We start from the raw sequence: 17,559 nt of genomic DNA, 5'->3' as shown, positions 1-17,559 counted from the left end.
TTTTAGAACAAATTAAAAGGGAAAAATTAGCAAATTGATTCAAAATGCTTTGAGTTATTTATCAGAAATTAATTACATGATAGAAAAATCGGGGATAATTATTTTAATCTCACATAAGTAATTCACCTAGCAAAATTATCAAAGGCTAATTACATGTTAGAGAACCCCTGATAATTATTTTAATCTCACATAAGTAATTCACCTAATAATTTTACCAAAATTACTCTATTTTTAGGACAAATTAAAAGGGAAAAATTAGCAAATTGATTCAAAATGCTTTGAGTTATTTTTCAAAGGTTAATTACATGTAGGAAGCTCGAGGTAATTATTTTAAACTCAGATAATTAATTTACCTAATTATCTTAGCAGAATTATATTGTTTTTAGGACAAATTAAAAGGGGAAAATTAGCAAATTGACTCAATATGCTTTGAGTTATTTATAAAAGGTTAAATACATGGTAGGAAACTCGTTATAATTGTGTTAATCTCATATAATTAATTTACCTAATTATTTTAGCAGAATTACTCTATTTTTAGGACAAATTAAAAGGGAGAAATTAGCAAAGTGATCAAAATGCTTTGAGTTATTTATCAGAGATTAATTACATATAACCAAACTCTTGATAACTATATTAACCTCAGATAATAAATTTACCTAGTTATCTTAGGAGAATTACACTATTTTTAAGATAAATTAAAAGAAGAAAATTAGCAAGTCGATTCAAAATTCTTTGAGTTATTTATTAGAGGTCAATTACATCTTATAAAACCTATGATAATTATGTTAAACTCAAATAATTAATTTACCTAATTATCTTATCAAAATTACACTATTTTTAGGACAATTTAAAAGGGGAAAATTAGTAAACTGATTTTAAATGCTTTGAGTTATTTATCAGAGGTTAACTACATGTTTTGAAAACCATGATAATTTTTAAACCTCAGATAATTAGTTTATCTAATTATCTCAATAAAATTATATTATTTCTAGGGAAAAATAAAACAAGGAAAATAGTAAATTAATCCAAAAACCTGTGATATAATTATTGGAGGTAGAACACACCTTGAGGAATCCATGATAATTACACCAATCTCAGATAAATAGTTTAAATATTTATCTTCATTAAAAATAACCGATTTTGCGTATAAAATAGAGAAAGGAGATTAGTAAATGAATTTATCTAGTTACCAAATAAATCCCTGAGGCCCAAAAACACTATTGAAGGTTAGGAAAATTACCTCAGCATAAATGGTTGGTATAACAAATTACTATCATCAAACTTTTGTCTAAATTAGACCATAAGTATAGGAGGGAAAGGTTATAAATCAAATTTATGAAAATTCCTAAAAATAGAACATATCAAATTACATTTTAGGGTGATTAATCCATTAGCCGATAGGAATTATAATTTACTAAGGTTAAATATAAAATATTCATGGAATATAGACTTAGGAGAAACCTAGTTAAATGGCTTCCGTAATTAAATGGTAATTATGAGAAATTACTTATAATACAAGGAAGTTACAGGAGGAATATCTCATCTAATTAACTATCAAGGATACCTACTTACTCCAAAAATCCTTATTAGGGGTAAAAAGGAAGAAAAGAGATTATTCAATTAAACCTCTAATCGATTAAGTCTTTTTATAAGGCTGCCCATATGGCTCCAAAGAGAACCAGAGGAAATCCTCTTAGCGAAGAAGAGGATATTAGCAACAAAATAAATAAAGCCAATTATGACCATGAGGCTGGGCCTAGCCATAGGCCGACGGAGGAGAGTCTTCAGGCACCAATGCAACAGAGCAGATGGTCGATCAGTCCCAGGTGGGTTTCCCATTATGCAATTAAGTCTTTAAATAGTTTAAGTTTTTTTATAAGTTAGCATTGCATATGTAAGAAGTGAGTAAGAATCAGGAAAGGAATAATTGACCAGAAATGGAAGGTAACTTCCAACATGCATTTGTTTATAATGTAGGAAAGAATTGTTTCGGTTAAAATTGGTTGAATTAGGAAAGATATGATCGATCATCTTTAAGACAACTTGTCTCAAGACACCTCCGACTCCTTAGTATAAATTGATGATAATGATTGGCTTTCCAGCCAATCCACGGATAAGTCGGTTACCCCCATGAACGATGAGTTTCTACTCCGTGTCATGTCTTGATGTTTCTACATAAGTTAGGATACCGTTTTTTATCCTAAGGGAGCCGCCCGGTTGTATGGGCAACTGGTTTGGTGTATGGGCACCCGGAACCTTGGGTGGGGGTTTATCCACTCCGGATTATGAATAAGAAATGGGTACCATTTTTTCACGTACCCTTAGGTGGTCTTGAGACAAGAAGAGTACTGGCATGGTTATTATGGACAATGTTTTGATTTTGATAGTACCCTGTCTTAAGTTTAAAGATGTATGTTTGCTAAAAGAATGTTTTCAATACTGTTTTCAATACTGTTTTCAAGGGCTGTTTTAATCAAATCCTGTTATGAAGGATAAAAAGAATCATTATTTTAATTGTGATAAGAACGTGATAGTAATTAAATAACAAAAGATTCTTGTGTGAGTGCGGGGTGGTAAGTGGGGATTGACTAAGGTTGTCAATCATGGATGGGTGGACCTGATTAGTCAGGTAACTATCCATCCCTGCGCACTAAAATATTTAGAAAACGTCTTCACTTGAAAGAGGAGTCCACTAGCGCGGCTGTGCCCTCACATCTGCTAGGGGGAAAAAAGCGTTGGTTGAGGATACCTTAGCCCAATTGTGGTAGTTATAGGACCGAAATAGTTTTTTTTGGACTTTTAATATGTTGTCCCATTTCCGCTATGAGACAGGACTAGGTCTACTTCTAAGGCTATAGACCCAAGACATTGTCAACGATAAAGGTCTATTCCTTGGATTTTTCTTGTTTAGAGACTCTGATTTTTATCGGACGTAGAGACCTGCCAAGTATCCCATCCCGATATTGGTATTGGTGGGTTGGGGACCTCACAATAGGATGGTGAGGTTAGACATGTGTCCCACATTTGGCACCGCTGCCGGGGATCGAAGAGACCTAAACTAGGGAAAAATACGAGCGTCTTGTGAAGTTATCCTTTAACTTCCTCTAGGATCGCCTAGAGTTCAAAACTTTCTTTTAGAAACCGCATAGCCTAAGATTATCATCTTTTGCTGTGTAGAGGTAGCTTGGAAGTAATTGTACTTGCTGAGTGCCTTTAGGATTGTAGGATTGTAGAAATAGATTAGGATTTTGAGGATGATTGGTAGACGAGACAAGTCTTAAGATCAATGCTCTAAAAACTATAAAAAACAAGAAAACAAGTGTTTGTGGACACTTTCCACAACCCCATTGCATAAGAATCTAGGAGTAGGGTAAGTAGGATCCGAGATGGATTTCAGAACATTGCTGTCTCTGAAAGAATCATTGTGAGTTGTTATTGGAAGTTGTAGAATTTCAGGTCTACGGCTAGAAATAGCATGAAAAGAAACCACTCAATCCGACTAGAGAATAAACTTAAAAGTTGTCTGAACTAGTTGGTAAGCTCAAGGACACTTTGAGATAAAAATTTCAAGAGTTGGCCAAAACTCAGATTATTTACTTTTTCTTGACATTTTAGGCCAAATTAAGTTTTGACTTGATTCATGGGCTTACAATAGCTCATAAAAAGAATGTCCATTGAAAAATTATAAAAATTGGTTCATTTCAAGCTTGAAGTTAATAATCGCAATTATTAACTTTTAGCTCAGATTTGACCAAGGTTCATACCATTGACTCATTGCATGTGTACAAACAATTTTTGTAAAGGCACAAAAGATTTGGATCACCAAACTAGCAAAAAACTAGGTAAAAACTAAAGTTTGTATCGACTTTCGAAATCTTGATTGTAAATTGGGAAGAAACGGAACTCAATATGTACAAGTCCAAAACCCTGACGTGATAGACAAATGGTGGTTAGAGGTAAACACCATAATCCCAAATATGTCAGCAAAAGAAGGACCACCAAATTTAGAATTTGAGGGATATGGTCAAGTAGATTTGAAGCCTTTGAAATGGCTTAGTACCGATAATCCTAGGATCAAAGTCTATTGTTGGGAGGATAGAAACGTAAAAGATCTTCTGTGGACTTCACATGCCAAATTAGGACAACTAACGGCCATGAAGATCATCTATATCTTCAAGATCAAAGATAAGAGATTAGCAGACCTACCAACCTACATGTTTAGGGATTGTCATAACAACAACTTTGTTATGATGACTCCTAAGGAGGTAGAACAAACCAAATACCAAGGGTATTCCATAAGGGATTGGATATTGGGACAAGGACCAGAAACAATTCCAAGAGATGAACACCATAAGAGATCATCTGAGAGTAATGTTAAGAAACCAGAAACCACCTCATCACGTAGAAAACCTGGTGACACTAAGGCTAGTCCAAGGCTACATGAGTCACTATTTCCAACAGGTTGGTTTGAAGGACTCGGAAGAGGACCAATTGCTAGGAGACCGGGAGTTGAACCAAACACACATATCATACCAGCTGACTTTCAAAAATGGGTCAGAAAATATAGTGGATCAGGGGATCCATACGACCACTTAGTAAGCTTTAAGCAAGTGCTAAGAGCATAACGTATATTCAATTTCCATACTCAATTCGAAGGGTTTGGAATGACATTAGAGGGAAAAGCATTGACATGGTTCCAAAACATTCCACCAAGGTCAATCATGGACTTGAACACATTAGCTCAAGGATTTGTAGCTGCTTCTTCCAAAACGGGGATCAAACATAATACGGTGGCTCAAATCTACAACTTCAAACAGAAACATGGTGAGTCTGTTAGGGATTGTGCAAATTGAATAAAAAATACATTGCCAGATGCCCACGACTAAAGATACCTGTAGAAGAATGACTCGAATATTTGTTTCTAGAGGGATTGCTAAACAAAGAACTTCATGATATACTCTATAGTAAAAAGCATACAACCCTAGAAGAGTGTGTGTCAGATGCTATTGACTTAGGAGACAATTGTGATATTTTTAACGAAGACGATGTCCCTAAGGATAACTAACGCGAGAAAATAGCATCCACTAAACCAGCACAAGTGGGAACGGCTGCTACAACACCACTTTCAGCCATAGAAGGTATGCTCAAAAGGATAAACAACATGCAAAAAGCACCTATGAGGGGACTAGGACAAGGGATACCTCAATAGGGAAAACCAACTAGATCACAAAAATGGTGTGAAATTGAGGGTAAATGGACCAACCATGCGACCCACGAGTGCTACTTTTGACCAAAGTATGATGGGAATGTTCAGTACGTGCCTATGAGGCCACAAGGACAACCATGTACATATATCAGCCTAATATGGCCCAAGCTCAAAGACCACCAATCGGTATGGAAAGACCTCAACCTGTGTTGTAAGATCCCTCCCTAAACCCTAGAGCCATTTAGAAATTTTTCGGCCTAGAAAATAATTTAGAAAAAGTAAGACCGACAAATAAGTTATACGGACAACGAGACTTTACTCCAAAATGAAAAGACAAGGATATTTCAGATAAGAAATTACGTCATCCCTATATTTTTCCCTTAAGATTAAGATTATTTTTATACTTCTTCATCAAAAGCCACGTGGGAACTGATCTAGATCAAGAACTAGGAGAAAAAGGGACTAACTTAATTGAAAGATAAAGTTAAGGGATAAGAACTAAGAAGAAAATTGGGGGGTCCAATAGGAACTAAGAAGAGAATTGGGGTCCAATAGCATTTGAGAAGAGAATTTGGGGACCAATAGCATTTGAGAAGAGAATTTGGGGTCCAATAGGAATTGAGAAGAGAATTGGGGTCCAATAGGAATTAAGAAGAGAATTCCAACCACCATTTCCTATATAAACACCCCCTCTCCTTTGTATTTCAAACACATATATTGCTAAGCTACTTGCATACTTGCCATGCTGAAGACTATGCTTAAGTAAATCAAGGTTTCCATTAAACCTTGCTCTCGCTCTCTCCCTCTCATGAAGACCAAACCCTTGAGGGTTTTTTGAAGAAGCTCCTCTCTCCTTCCTCTTCATCCTAAATCCCTTTCCTTCCTCCTTGAGCCTCACATCTCTTCAAGAAGGACTTCAACCCCACTCCCCTCATGTTTGGAGGAGGTAATCTTCATTTCTAGTAGGATTAATTAATCCATGTGTTCTAATACTAGGAAGGTTTATGTGCATCATTTTAGGTTTAAGCTTTAATGGTAACTTTGGAATTAGGGTTAAGTATTAATGGTATATATGCATCATAAATTTAAGCTTCAAAGGTAGATTTGCACTCATAAGCTAAGCTTTAATGGTAACTTTGCACTTAGATGTAAGCTTTAGTGATTACCTTGCACTTTTAGGTTTTAAGCTGTAATGGAAATCTTGCAATTAGGGTTAAGTGATAAGAGTATCTACGCATCATAAAGTTAAGCTTCAAAGGTATATTTGCTCTCTTAAGCTAAGCTTTAATGGTAACTTTGCACTTAGATGTAAGCTTTAGTGATTACCTTGCATTTTTAGGTTTTAAGATTTAATGGAAACCTTGCAATTAGGGTTAAGTGATAAGAGTATCTACGCATCATAAAGTTAAGCTTCAAAGGTACATTTGCACTCGTAAACTAAGCTTTAATGGTAACTTTGCACTTACATGTAAGTTTTAGTGATTACCTTGCATTTTTAGGTTTTAAGCTTTAATGGAAACCTTGCAATTAGGGTTAAGTGATAAGAGTATCTACACATCATAAAGTTAAGCTTGAAAGGTAGATTTGCTCTCATAAGCTAAGCTTTAATGGTAACTTTGCACTTAGATGTAAACTTTAGTGACTACCTTGTATTTTAGGTTTAAGCTTTAATGGAGAGCTCGAAAACTCATAAATTATAGAATGACCTTCTAGCTTCCTTAAAAAATGGAAAGCTAGGTACCATAAGAAAGGGTAGTTTTCTAAGATTGATAGAAGTAGTTCAATTTTTGGTATTAAGGAGTATTTCTAAAGTTTTCACTTTCAAGTTTGTTTTCAAATACGGGATGGGGGAGATAGGGGATAACTTTGCGGAATTGATCTCCGTGTTGTTTGAACCGAAAACTCTACAAGCTTCCATGGAGATGCCATATGGATGGCAAAGGATTGTAAAAACCTGGGAATCGACAAAACGGGGATTGAACTTAAAAAGTTTGCATTTTCGAAGAGACATTAACCATCACATGCCTTTGGCAAAAACTCGCTTGTATTTTCTAAATAAACTTAGCCGGTAGATAATTAATGAAAGTAGGAATTAAGGTTGATAAATGAATGAACCTGAAAATTACCAACTAGGAGTTAAAAAGGAATCTCGAGAGGTGATAGGGATAGCCCATTGCAAAACATAGATTTAACTAGGAGTTTTGAAGATTGCCTGGAAATGACCGGGAACCAAGATGGATCTTTTTGGGGTCAATTTGATTGAAAGGCCGGCCCATTGAAAGGATTCTCTTGGGAAACTTGTCGAAGATTGGCCCTTTTCGGCTAGGGTAGTGTAACCGGAAAGTTGTTATACCTAGGTCATTCATGCCCGAGGGATAAGGGATGAATGGGTTGGTTTTATTTTTGCCCAGCCAGGTGAAGTACCCGCGATATCTTATTGGAAATCGGCCATAATCAGGGTATGGCCTGATGCCAATAGTTGAATGAGAAGGTTATACTCTAGGAGGATGATGTGAATTTAATTAAGGAAATTTGTTCCACGTGTTGCTTAAAAAGGAACTGGAAGGAATGATTAAATTAATTGATAAGCCTTTCCCAAACACTTTATTCTGGGAAATTTTGTGAAGGTGATGCCATTTTGATGGCTTGTAACCGATTATCTTGGCCTTAATGGGGAGGGAAGATGAATTGGTTGAAACTAAATGTGTTGCATGATTAGTTAGGAAACTAGTTACAAGCTAATTATAGCAGATAAAGTAAAGGGAATGAATTAAAAGTTTCTAAATAAGGATCTAGTGGGAACAACCAGATGAATTTCCCTGATTGAGGGTATGCAACAGATTGCATGCTGCTTGTTGTTTGATGATGTCTGATAGACTACTGTCTTCCTGATTTTGTAGTAGTTAAGTACTACCTCGGGAAGGGATTTTCATGAAATGGTTCGTTGGCCGGTTTTGGATTTAAAACTTTTATGTTAAACGCTAGGACTACGTGGGATAAAAATGGGTAATTGGGGACGAGCGAGACCAGGTAGGATTGCAAGATCCCTCTTCTTAGGGAAAAGTGATAACTCCCGCGCCTGCTTGTCAAGAAAAAGGGGTTATCGCCATGAACCAAGGGAGAACAAGAAAGTACGAGCAGATCCTCAAGTTAAAGATCAAGAGAATCAAGACTAAGGACCACGATTCTGGGTGCGGAAAGTTGTCAAGGACAAATTGATTATGAGAAACGGATAGAGTCATTGAATGAAGGGATGTACCCCCTTGGGTTGGCAATCGAGATAGGCCGGAGTCCTGTCTGAGTGCCGGTCCCAAGTGGGAGGGATACCTGCAGATAGATCTACGTCATTCCCTCAAAGGTCTGGAGGACTGAGGGAGGTGAGTAGGGTCAATTCTGGGTATGGCCCTCACATTGGGTTGGCATTCGAGATAGGCCGGAGTCTTATCTAGGTGTCAGTCCCAAGTGGGAGGGATACCTGCAGATAGATATGTCATTCCCTGGAACGGTCTGGAGGACTGAGGGAGGTGAGCACGGTCGAGTCTGGGTATGGCCCTCACAAGTGGTATCAGAGCCTAATTTTGAATCTTGGACATTGGAATTTAGAATTTTGGATTTAAGATTAATGCATGAGAGAAAAACAACTCAGTCTAGCATCCAAATTTCAATTATATTACAAAATGAAGTCTTGAGTTTCGAATAATTATTCAAAAATTTTCAGATGGCTTGGGATCTGCCAGAGGAAATTCAGCGGATTTTTTGTGAGAGGATGGAGTCTGCTACACTAGAGCAAAGGCTTGCTATGCTGGAACATTTTCGAGAACTCTTTTTCCCAAAAACAATTGAAGATCCCACTCAGGAATGGAAGACTACCACATCAAATGAAGTAACCCGAGTATTGATGTTTGGCCATAAGTACCTTCTAGATAACTTATGTCTAGCCATGATCAAAGAAAAGCTAGAACTAGGACCCAAGAGATACTGCATTCTCAAGAGTTTTGCAACAAACTTTGAGAGCAAACTTCTACTCGTCCTCTCCTGTTTACCTCATGAAAAGATTTGTATCTACCCACAGCCACTAAAATTAAAGGGACCTTTTCTGCATACCCCCTGGAAGGAAATCGGGGAAGCAATTTGTAAGCAGCCCCATATTTCAAGGAAGGATCATAAGGTTCTATTTAACTACCTAGATTATGACAAGACAGAGTAGCACGGAATATCCACTTCTTGGATTTTTGTAACCCAATATTTATTCTATGAATCAAAGAGAGATTATCTTTTGAATCATACTGTCTACTGTCTCTGGTGTGATCCTAAGTGAGATTTTTTTTTTTTTTTAAATTTGAAAGTCTCTGTCTGATAGCGATTTCCTTGAATACCACAAGTCAATAGTCTAATATGGAAGGATTAGAATGGCAAAGTTGTGAACGTTGAATAATTAAATATTATGAACCGGCGCTAAGCATGAGATATAATGTTGCTCACAGAATTAAATCATGCCTCCTAGAAGAGCTGCTCCCAGAGGAAGAGGAACTCCCCCTCCCTCTGCAGATCAAGCTTTTCCTGTAGCGGAAATGGAGGCTATTCCAAAAGAAGAATTTGGGAGAGACAAAGACCTAAAGTCACTACTCAAGTCGGTCCAACCTGGAGCTTTTTCAGGAGAAGGCCCAAACGTCGAAAAAGGGCTAGAAGATGGATCATCTCCATGGAGGACTATTTTGATCTGGCTAAGTATAATCATCTCGCCCAGAGCATCATGGGTAGAGCCAAGTTAACAGGATCAACAAAGTTATGGTGGAAGTTAAACTGCCAGTCAAGAGGCGTGGCAGAAGGTACCCAGAGTTGGGAAGAATTGCAGCGCCACCTGAAGGAGCGATATTGGCCCTTGAATTACTCAACCACAAATATGAATGATTTTTTAGCCTGTACTCGGAGAAGAAGAGCTATTGACATCTATTATGAAGACTTTGTCGGACTCTCTAGATATGCCCCTCTGATCAGCGAGACGAAGAGCAGAAACTCGACTGCTTCATCTTGGGTTTGGAAGGCAAGCTCGCAGATGAAGTAGAGGCTCTACGCCCTGCAAATCTAGCAGATGCACTAATACGGGCTAAGCCCAAACTAAGCAGCCTCCTCAAAAGCAATAATCAGCAAGGAGAGAGAAAGTGAGATCTATCCCATCATTTTGAACCGTCTTACAGGCTACCAAAGTTCCAGAATATGAACCAATCTAGAAATCAACCTACCGTTCAACCTGTTCGAGTAAACGCCCTTCCTGTGACTCAGGGCGGAAGACAAATTCAATGTCTTGAGTGCCATGAATGGGGACACAAGAAGACAGATTGTCCCCGAAGAAGTAGAAATCCCGGCCCTCATTACCAAAACCACATACCTCAAAGGCAACCAGTTGCCAACAGAAATAAAGCAAGGAACCCTAGGAACCCTGGGCCACTTATTCACTGTCCCAACCCACCTCCCACAAGGGTTACAACCAACCATGTGACTATCATGGATGAGGTGGAGGAGCAAGCACAGATCTATGCAGCCCTAGACCCAAGTGGTAAGAATAAGCAATTTTCTATACTAGAAGCACAAGGGGATTACCAGGGTAAACCCTTAGTTTTTTTAATTGACTCTGGTAGTTCGCATTCATTCATCTCCCCTGCCACTATCAGGCGTCTACATTTAGAACCTCAACCTACAGGTAAGAATCTAATAGTCTCATTATCTAGCGGGGCAACCTTATCTTGCGAAGAGCAGATTGTAGAACTCCCTTTGCAATCAGAAGGTCATTCCACTAGCCAGAAGCTTAGAGTCCTTAAGATGGGGAAATTCTAGGGAATCTTGGGAATGGATTGGTTAAGTCCGAATAAGGCTAATATCCATTGTAGCCAAGGAACGGTATCCTTCCTTTCATCTAGTAAAGAACGGGTACAAATCCACGGGAGAAGAGGAAAAGCCCCACTAAGGGTAGTTAAGTCCAAGCAGTTAATGAAAGGGTTACGGAAAGGATTGCCTCTCTACGTCCTGAAGCTAAAAAAACCTGAGGAAGAGCGAGAAAATCAAGAACCAGAATGGTTGAGTGAATACCAAGACGTCTTTCCTGAGGAGCTAACCGAACTTCCCCCAACCAGAGGGCTAGTACATGATATTACCTAAGTTCCCGGACCCCAACCCATTGCCAAGTCACCCTACAAGATGTCTCTTTTGGAAGCTTTAGAGCTGAAGGATCAACTGACTCAACTCCTTGAACACGGATTTATCAGGCCAAGTGCTTCTCCCTGGGGTGCCCCAATCTTATTTCAAAAGAAGAAGAATGGAACCTTTAGACACTCTATAGATTACAGAGGATTAAATCAGTGCACCATCAAAAATAAGTACCCCCACCACGAATAGAAGAACTTTTTGATCGCCTCGGAGGAGCTAAATATTTTTCAAAGATAGATCTCAGGTCGAGCTACTATCAAGTGCGAATTCAATAAGAAGACATCTCGAAGACCGCCTTCAACACCAGGTTTGGGCATAATGAATTCATAGTGCCTTTTGGCTTAACTAATGCCCCTGCTACCTTCAATCGACTCATGACGGATCTCTTTCGAAAAGGATTAGACGATTTTGTTCTTGTCTTCTTTGATGATATTTTGTTCTAATCCAAAACCAGAGAAGAGCATGAACAACATCTACGTCAAGTCCTGGAGATCTTGAGAGAAGCTAAACTCTATGCCAAGCGTAGTAAATGCTCATTCTTTATGGAAAAAGTAGCCTATCTTGGCTTCATTGTATCTAGGGATGGCATATCCCCAGATCCAGCTAAGGTGGAAGCAGTGGTCAAATGGCCTATTCCCAAAAACGTTACGGAAGTCAGAGGATTTCTTGGTCTTACACGGTGGTGCAAAATTTTTATCCAAGAATATGCCCTTATCTCAAGACCTCTCACTGAACTTACCAAGCTAGATGAACCCTTTACTTGCACAGATAAGAGAGATGCTGCCTTCAATAAACTCAAAGACCTCTTGGCCAACGATCCTGTCCTCAAACTCCTTGATTTTGAGAAAGCTTTTGAAGTGATTGTGGACGCTTGTGGCGAAGGAGTTGGAGGAATTTTACGGCAAGAAGGTCACCTTGTCGCCTATGAACCCCGTCAGCTTTGTGTACATGAGCGGAATTACCCCACTCATGATCTGGAACTTCTAGCTGTGGTGCATGCTTTTGAGGAAGTGGCGACACTACCTTCTAAGCTAGGTCTTTGAGGTGGTCACTAATCACAAGAGTCTCAAATGGATCTTCACATAGTCTGAACTCAACATGAGGTAGCGAAGATGGGTTGAATTTCTTCAAGAATTCAATTTCGAAATCAAGTTTTGACCTGGCAAAGAAAATAAAGTTGTCGATGCCTTAAGCAGAAGAGTATCAACCCTGAATATTTCACTCCTTAGCTCTTCTATACCCGAGGAAGTTCAACAAGAAATTCAAGTAGACCCCTATTTTAGACCTCTTCTGCAAGATATTCAAGCTCAAAACCTGAGGGAGCATTTTGCTGACTATACCCTAGCAGATGGTCTTCTTTACTTCAAACAACGAATGTGCATTCCCACCAGTTTGCGCACCCAAATTTCAAAGGAATCCCACGATAACCCATTGGCAGCTCATCCTTGCTTACCATAAAATGTTTGCCAGCCTCCAAAGGAATTTTTACTGGCCTAAGATGAAGAAGGACATCCTGGATTATGTTCGCAAATGCCTTAATTGCTAGAAGACCAAAGCAGAACACGTCAAGCTACCTGGTAAGCTTCAGCCCCTAGATATTCCTCAGATAAAGTGGGAATGTCTGAGTATGGACTTTGTCACTGGTCTTCCAAAGACAACTGGAAACTATGATTCTATTTTTGTCGTAGTAGATAAGATCACTAAGGTGGCTCATCTAATTCCAGTCAAGCAGACAACCACCACCATCGACATAGCCCAAGTATTTGTCAAAGAGGTAGTAAGATTACATGGAATCCCTGTAAGAATCATCAGTGATCGGGATGCCAAATTTACTTCTAAGTTTTGGCAAGCCATGTTTCAATCTCTGGGTACCCAATTGAATCTCAGCTCAGCATATCATCCGAAAACTGATGGTCAAACTGAGCGAGTGAATCAAATCATTGAAGATATGCTTCGAGCATATTGCAACGAACAACCTCAGCAATGGATTAAGTTTCTTCCCCTAGTTGAGTTTGCTTATAACTCTTCTCACCATCGCAGCCTCGGAATGTCACCCTTTAAAGCCTTGTATGGTTAGGAATGTTTAGTCCATCTTCGATTAGCTGACCCAACTCTTCATGTTCCTGCCGCTAAGTCTACCCTGGAAGAGATGGATCATCAACTTCTAGTCATTAGAGACAACTTGAAGAGGGCTAGTGATAGGCAGAAGAGCTATGCTGATCTTCACCTCTCCGCTAGAAGCTTTAGGGAAGGCGAACAAGTTTTCCTCAGAGTCAAACCCAAACGCAGTTCCTTAAAGCTAGGGAAATTCCGTAAGCTTGCATTCAAATATTGTGGGTCTTTTGGAGTTCTTAGAAAGATAGGAGAACAAGCCTACAAGTTAGCCTTACCGCCTCACATGCGCATTCATAATGTTTTTCATGTCAGCCTCCTTAAGAAATATGTTGCTGACCCTCTACATGTTTTGAATCATGATGACACCGTTCTCGTCAATCATGAAGAATTTCAAATGGAACCAGAACAAGTTCCGAAAACTAAAGAGAAGCAACTGCGGCACAGGACAATTCGAGAAGTACTAATCAAGTGGAAGGGCTACCCTGTTGAAGATGATTCCTCGGAGGACTGGGACCGTCTAATTATCCAATTTCCAAGTTTTGGAGGATGAGCCCATGTAACTCATCATTTGGAATCAAATCAATATCTCCCTTTTTGTCCAAACCCTTGATCATATTTTGGTTAGTTCTTTGGAACAACTTAGAATTATTTTTCATGATATAGATGATACTTTTGATGTAATTTTTATGCGTATGTAATCAATCGTCATATTTATGGAATTCAAGTATCTCTAGTCAGTCAATTCTTTAGAGATTCAAATTTTCTATGGTGTTTTACAAGTTTAATTGTTATGATACATGAAATATCCGATTACCAAGTGAAAGATGAAATAGTAAGCTATAGACAAAAGAGAAAAAAAAAGGATGGAGGAAATAAAAATTGGATACACACGGGAGGAGATATTGTAAGATTTAATTAGAAGATCAATATGAAATCCTTTAACTGTCAAGAACATGGTATCAGCTGGATGATATTAATAGTGAAATGAGTCAATGCTTAAAACGGAAAAAGTTAAAGTCTAGGTAAGAATGGTAAGATTTTTACAAAGCATATTGAGACTAGATAGAGAGCGAAGTGAAGAAATGATCTTCAAACCTCACAAGAGAAACACAATCTGATCACACCAAAGGAAAAATACCTAGTTGAGTAAGATCACACTCAGTAATTAAAGTAACCACGAGTCATTAAGTCTTCTTTATGATTCATACTTTTGAGTCAACACAAAAAAATGGAAGAAAAGTGTATTATTAAAGGTCCATACTAGATTTCCTATCCTTTAATCTAAATACCCTAAAGTTACTGACCATCTTCCATCATAAGTTGACCAAAGATTGAGTCTGTCTACTCTCTGAAGCATGTCCTGAGCTGAGGACAGCTCTTTCTTTTTAATGGGGAGTTTGTAAGGTCCCTCCCTAAACCCTAGAGCAATTTAGAAATTTTTCGGCCTAGAAAATAATTTAGAAAAAGTAAGACCGACAAAGAAGTTATATGGACAACGAGACTTTACTCAAAAATGAAAAGACAAGGATATTTCAGATAAGAAATTACGTCATCCCTATATTTTTCCTTTAAGATTAAGGTTATTTTTATACTTCTTCATCAAAAGCCGCGTGGGAACTGATCTAGATCAAGAACTAGGAGAAAATTAAGGGACTAACTTAATTGAAAGATAAAGTTAAGGGATAAGAACTAAGAAAAAAATTGGGGTCCAATAGGAATTAAGAAGAGAATTGGGGTCCAATAGCATTTGAGAAGAGAATTTGGGATCCAATAGCATTTGAGAAGAGAATTTGGGGTCCAATAGCAATTGAGAAGAGAATTGGGGTCCAATAGGAATAAAGAAGAGAATTCCAACCACCATTTTCTATATAAACACCCCCTCTCCTTTGTATTTCAAACACATATATTGCTAAGCTACTTGCATACTTGCCACGCTGAAGACTATGCTTAAGTAAATCAAGGTTTTCATTAAACCTTGCTCTTGCTCTCTCCCTCTCTTGAAGACCAAACCCTTGAGGGTTTTTTGAAGAAGCTCCTCTCTCCTTCCTCTTCATCCTAAATCCCTTTCCTTCCTCCTTGAGCCTCACATCTCTTCCAGAAGGACTTCAACCCCACTTCCCTCTTGTTTGGAGGAGGTAATCTTAATTTCTAGTAGGATTAATTAATCCATGTGTTCTAATACTAGGAAGGTTTATGTGCATCATTTTAGGTTTAAGCTTTAATGGTAACCTTGGAATTAGGGTTAAGTATTAATGGTATATATGCATCATAAAGTTAAGATTCAAAGGTAGATTTGCACTCGTAAGCTAAGCTTTAATGGTAACTTTGCACTTAGATGTAAGCTTTAGTGATTACCTTGCACTTTAGGTTTTAAGCTTTAATGGAAACCTTGCAATTAGGGTTAAGTGATTAGAGTATCTACGCATCATAAAGTTAAGCTTCAAAGGTAGATTTTCTCTCTTAAGCTACGCTTTAATGGTAACTTTGCACTTAGATGTAAGCTTTAGTGATTACCTTGCATTTTTAGGTTTTAAGATTTAATGGAAACCTTGCAATTAGGGTTAAGTGATAAGAGTATTTATGTATCATAAAGTTAAGCTTCAAAGGTAGATTTGCACTCGTAAGCTAAGCTTTAATGGTAACTTTGCACTTAGATGTAAGCTTTAGTGATTACCTTGTATTTTTTGGTTTTAAGCTTTAATGGAAACCTTGCAATTAGGGTTAAGTGATAAGAGTACGCATCATAAAGTTAAGCTTCAAAGGTAGATTTGCTCTCATAAGCTAAGCTGTAATGGTAACTTTGCACTTAGATGTAAACTTGAGTGACTACCTTGTATATTAGGTTTAAGCTTTAATGGAGAGCTCGAAAACTCATAAATTATAGAATGACCTTCTAGCTTCCTAAAAAATGGAAAGCTAGGTACCATAAGAAAGAGTAGTTGTCTAAGCTCGATAGAAGTAGTTCAATTTTTGGTATTGAACAGTATTTCTAAAGTTTTCAATTTCAAGTTTGTTTTCAAATACGGGATGGGGGAGAAAGGCGATAACTCGCAGAATTGATCTCCGTGTTGTTTAAACCGAAAACTCTACAAGCTTCCATGGAGATGCCCCATGGATGGCAAAGGATTGTTAAAACGTGGGAATCAACAAAACGAGGATTGAACTTAAAAAGTTGGCATTTCTGAAGAGACATTAACCATCACATGTCTATGGCAAAAACTCGCTTGTATTTTCTAAATAAACTTGGTTGGTACATAATTAATGAAAGTAGGAATTAAGGTTGATAAATGAATGAACCTGAAAATTACCAACTAGGAGTTAAAAAGGAATCTCGAGAGGTGATAGGGATAGCCCATTACAAAACATAGATTTAACTAGGAGTTTTGAAGATTTCCTAGGAAATGATCGGGAACCAAGATGGATCTTCTTTGGGTCAATTTGATTGAAAGGCCGGCCCATTGAGAGGATTCTCTTGGGAACTTTTCGGAGATTGGCCCTTTTCGGCTAGGGCAGTGTAACCGGCAATTTGTTATACCTCGGTCATTCATGCCCGAGGGATAAGGGATGAATGGACCGTTGGTTTTATTTTTGCCCGGCCGGGTGAAGTACCCACTGTATCTTATTGGAAATCGGCCATAATCCGGGTATAGCCTGATGCCAATAGTTGGATGAGAAGGTTATACTCAGGGAGGATGATGTGAATTTAATTAAGGAAATTTGTTCGACTTGGTTGCTTAAAAAGGAACTGGAAAGGCTAGGAATATAGGGGCTATCCTCTGCATCTATCACCAGATGGTGCTATACCTCTCGAAATAAAATGCTTAGGAAGGAATGATTAAATTACTTGATGAGCCTTTCCGAAACACTTAATTCTTGGAAATTTTATGAAGGTGATGCCATTTTGATGGCTTGTAACCGATTATCTTGGCTTGAATGGGGAGGTAAGATGAATTGGTTGAAACTAAATGTGTTGCATGATTAGTTAGGAAACTAGTTACAAGCTAATTATAGTAGCTAAAGAAAAGGGAATGAAT

This window comes from Adiantum capillus-veneris, chromosome 21 (genome assembly GCF_014529385.1).
Source record: "Adiantum capillus-veneris isolate H3 chromosome 21, ASM1452938v2, whole genome shotgun sequence".
NCBI classification, from domain to species: Eukaryota; Viridiplantae; Streptophyta; class Polypodiopsida; order Polypodiales; family Pteridaceae; genus Adiantum; species Adiantum capillus-veneris.
Note: the sequence above shows the minus strand (reverse complement) of the source record.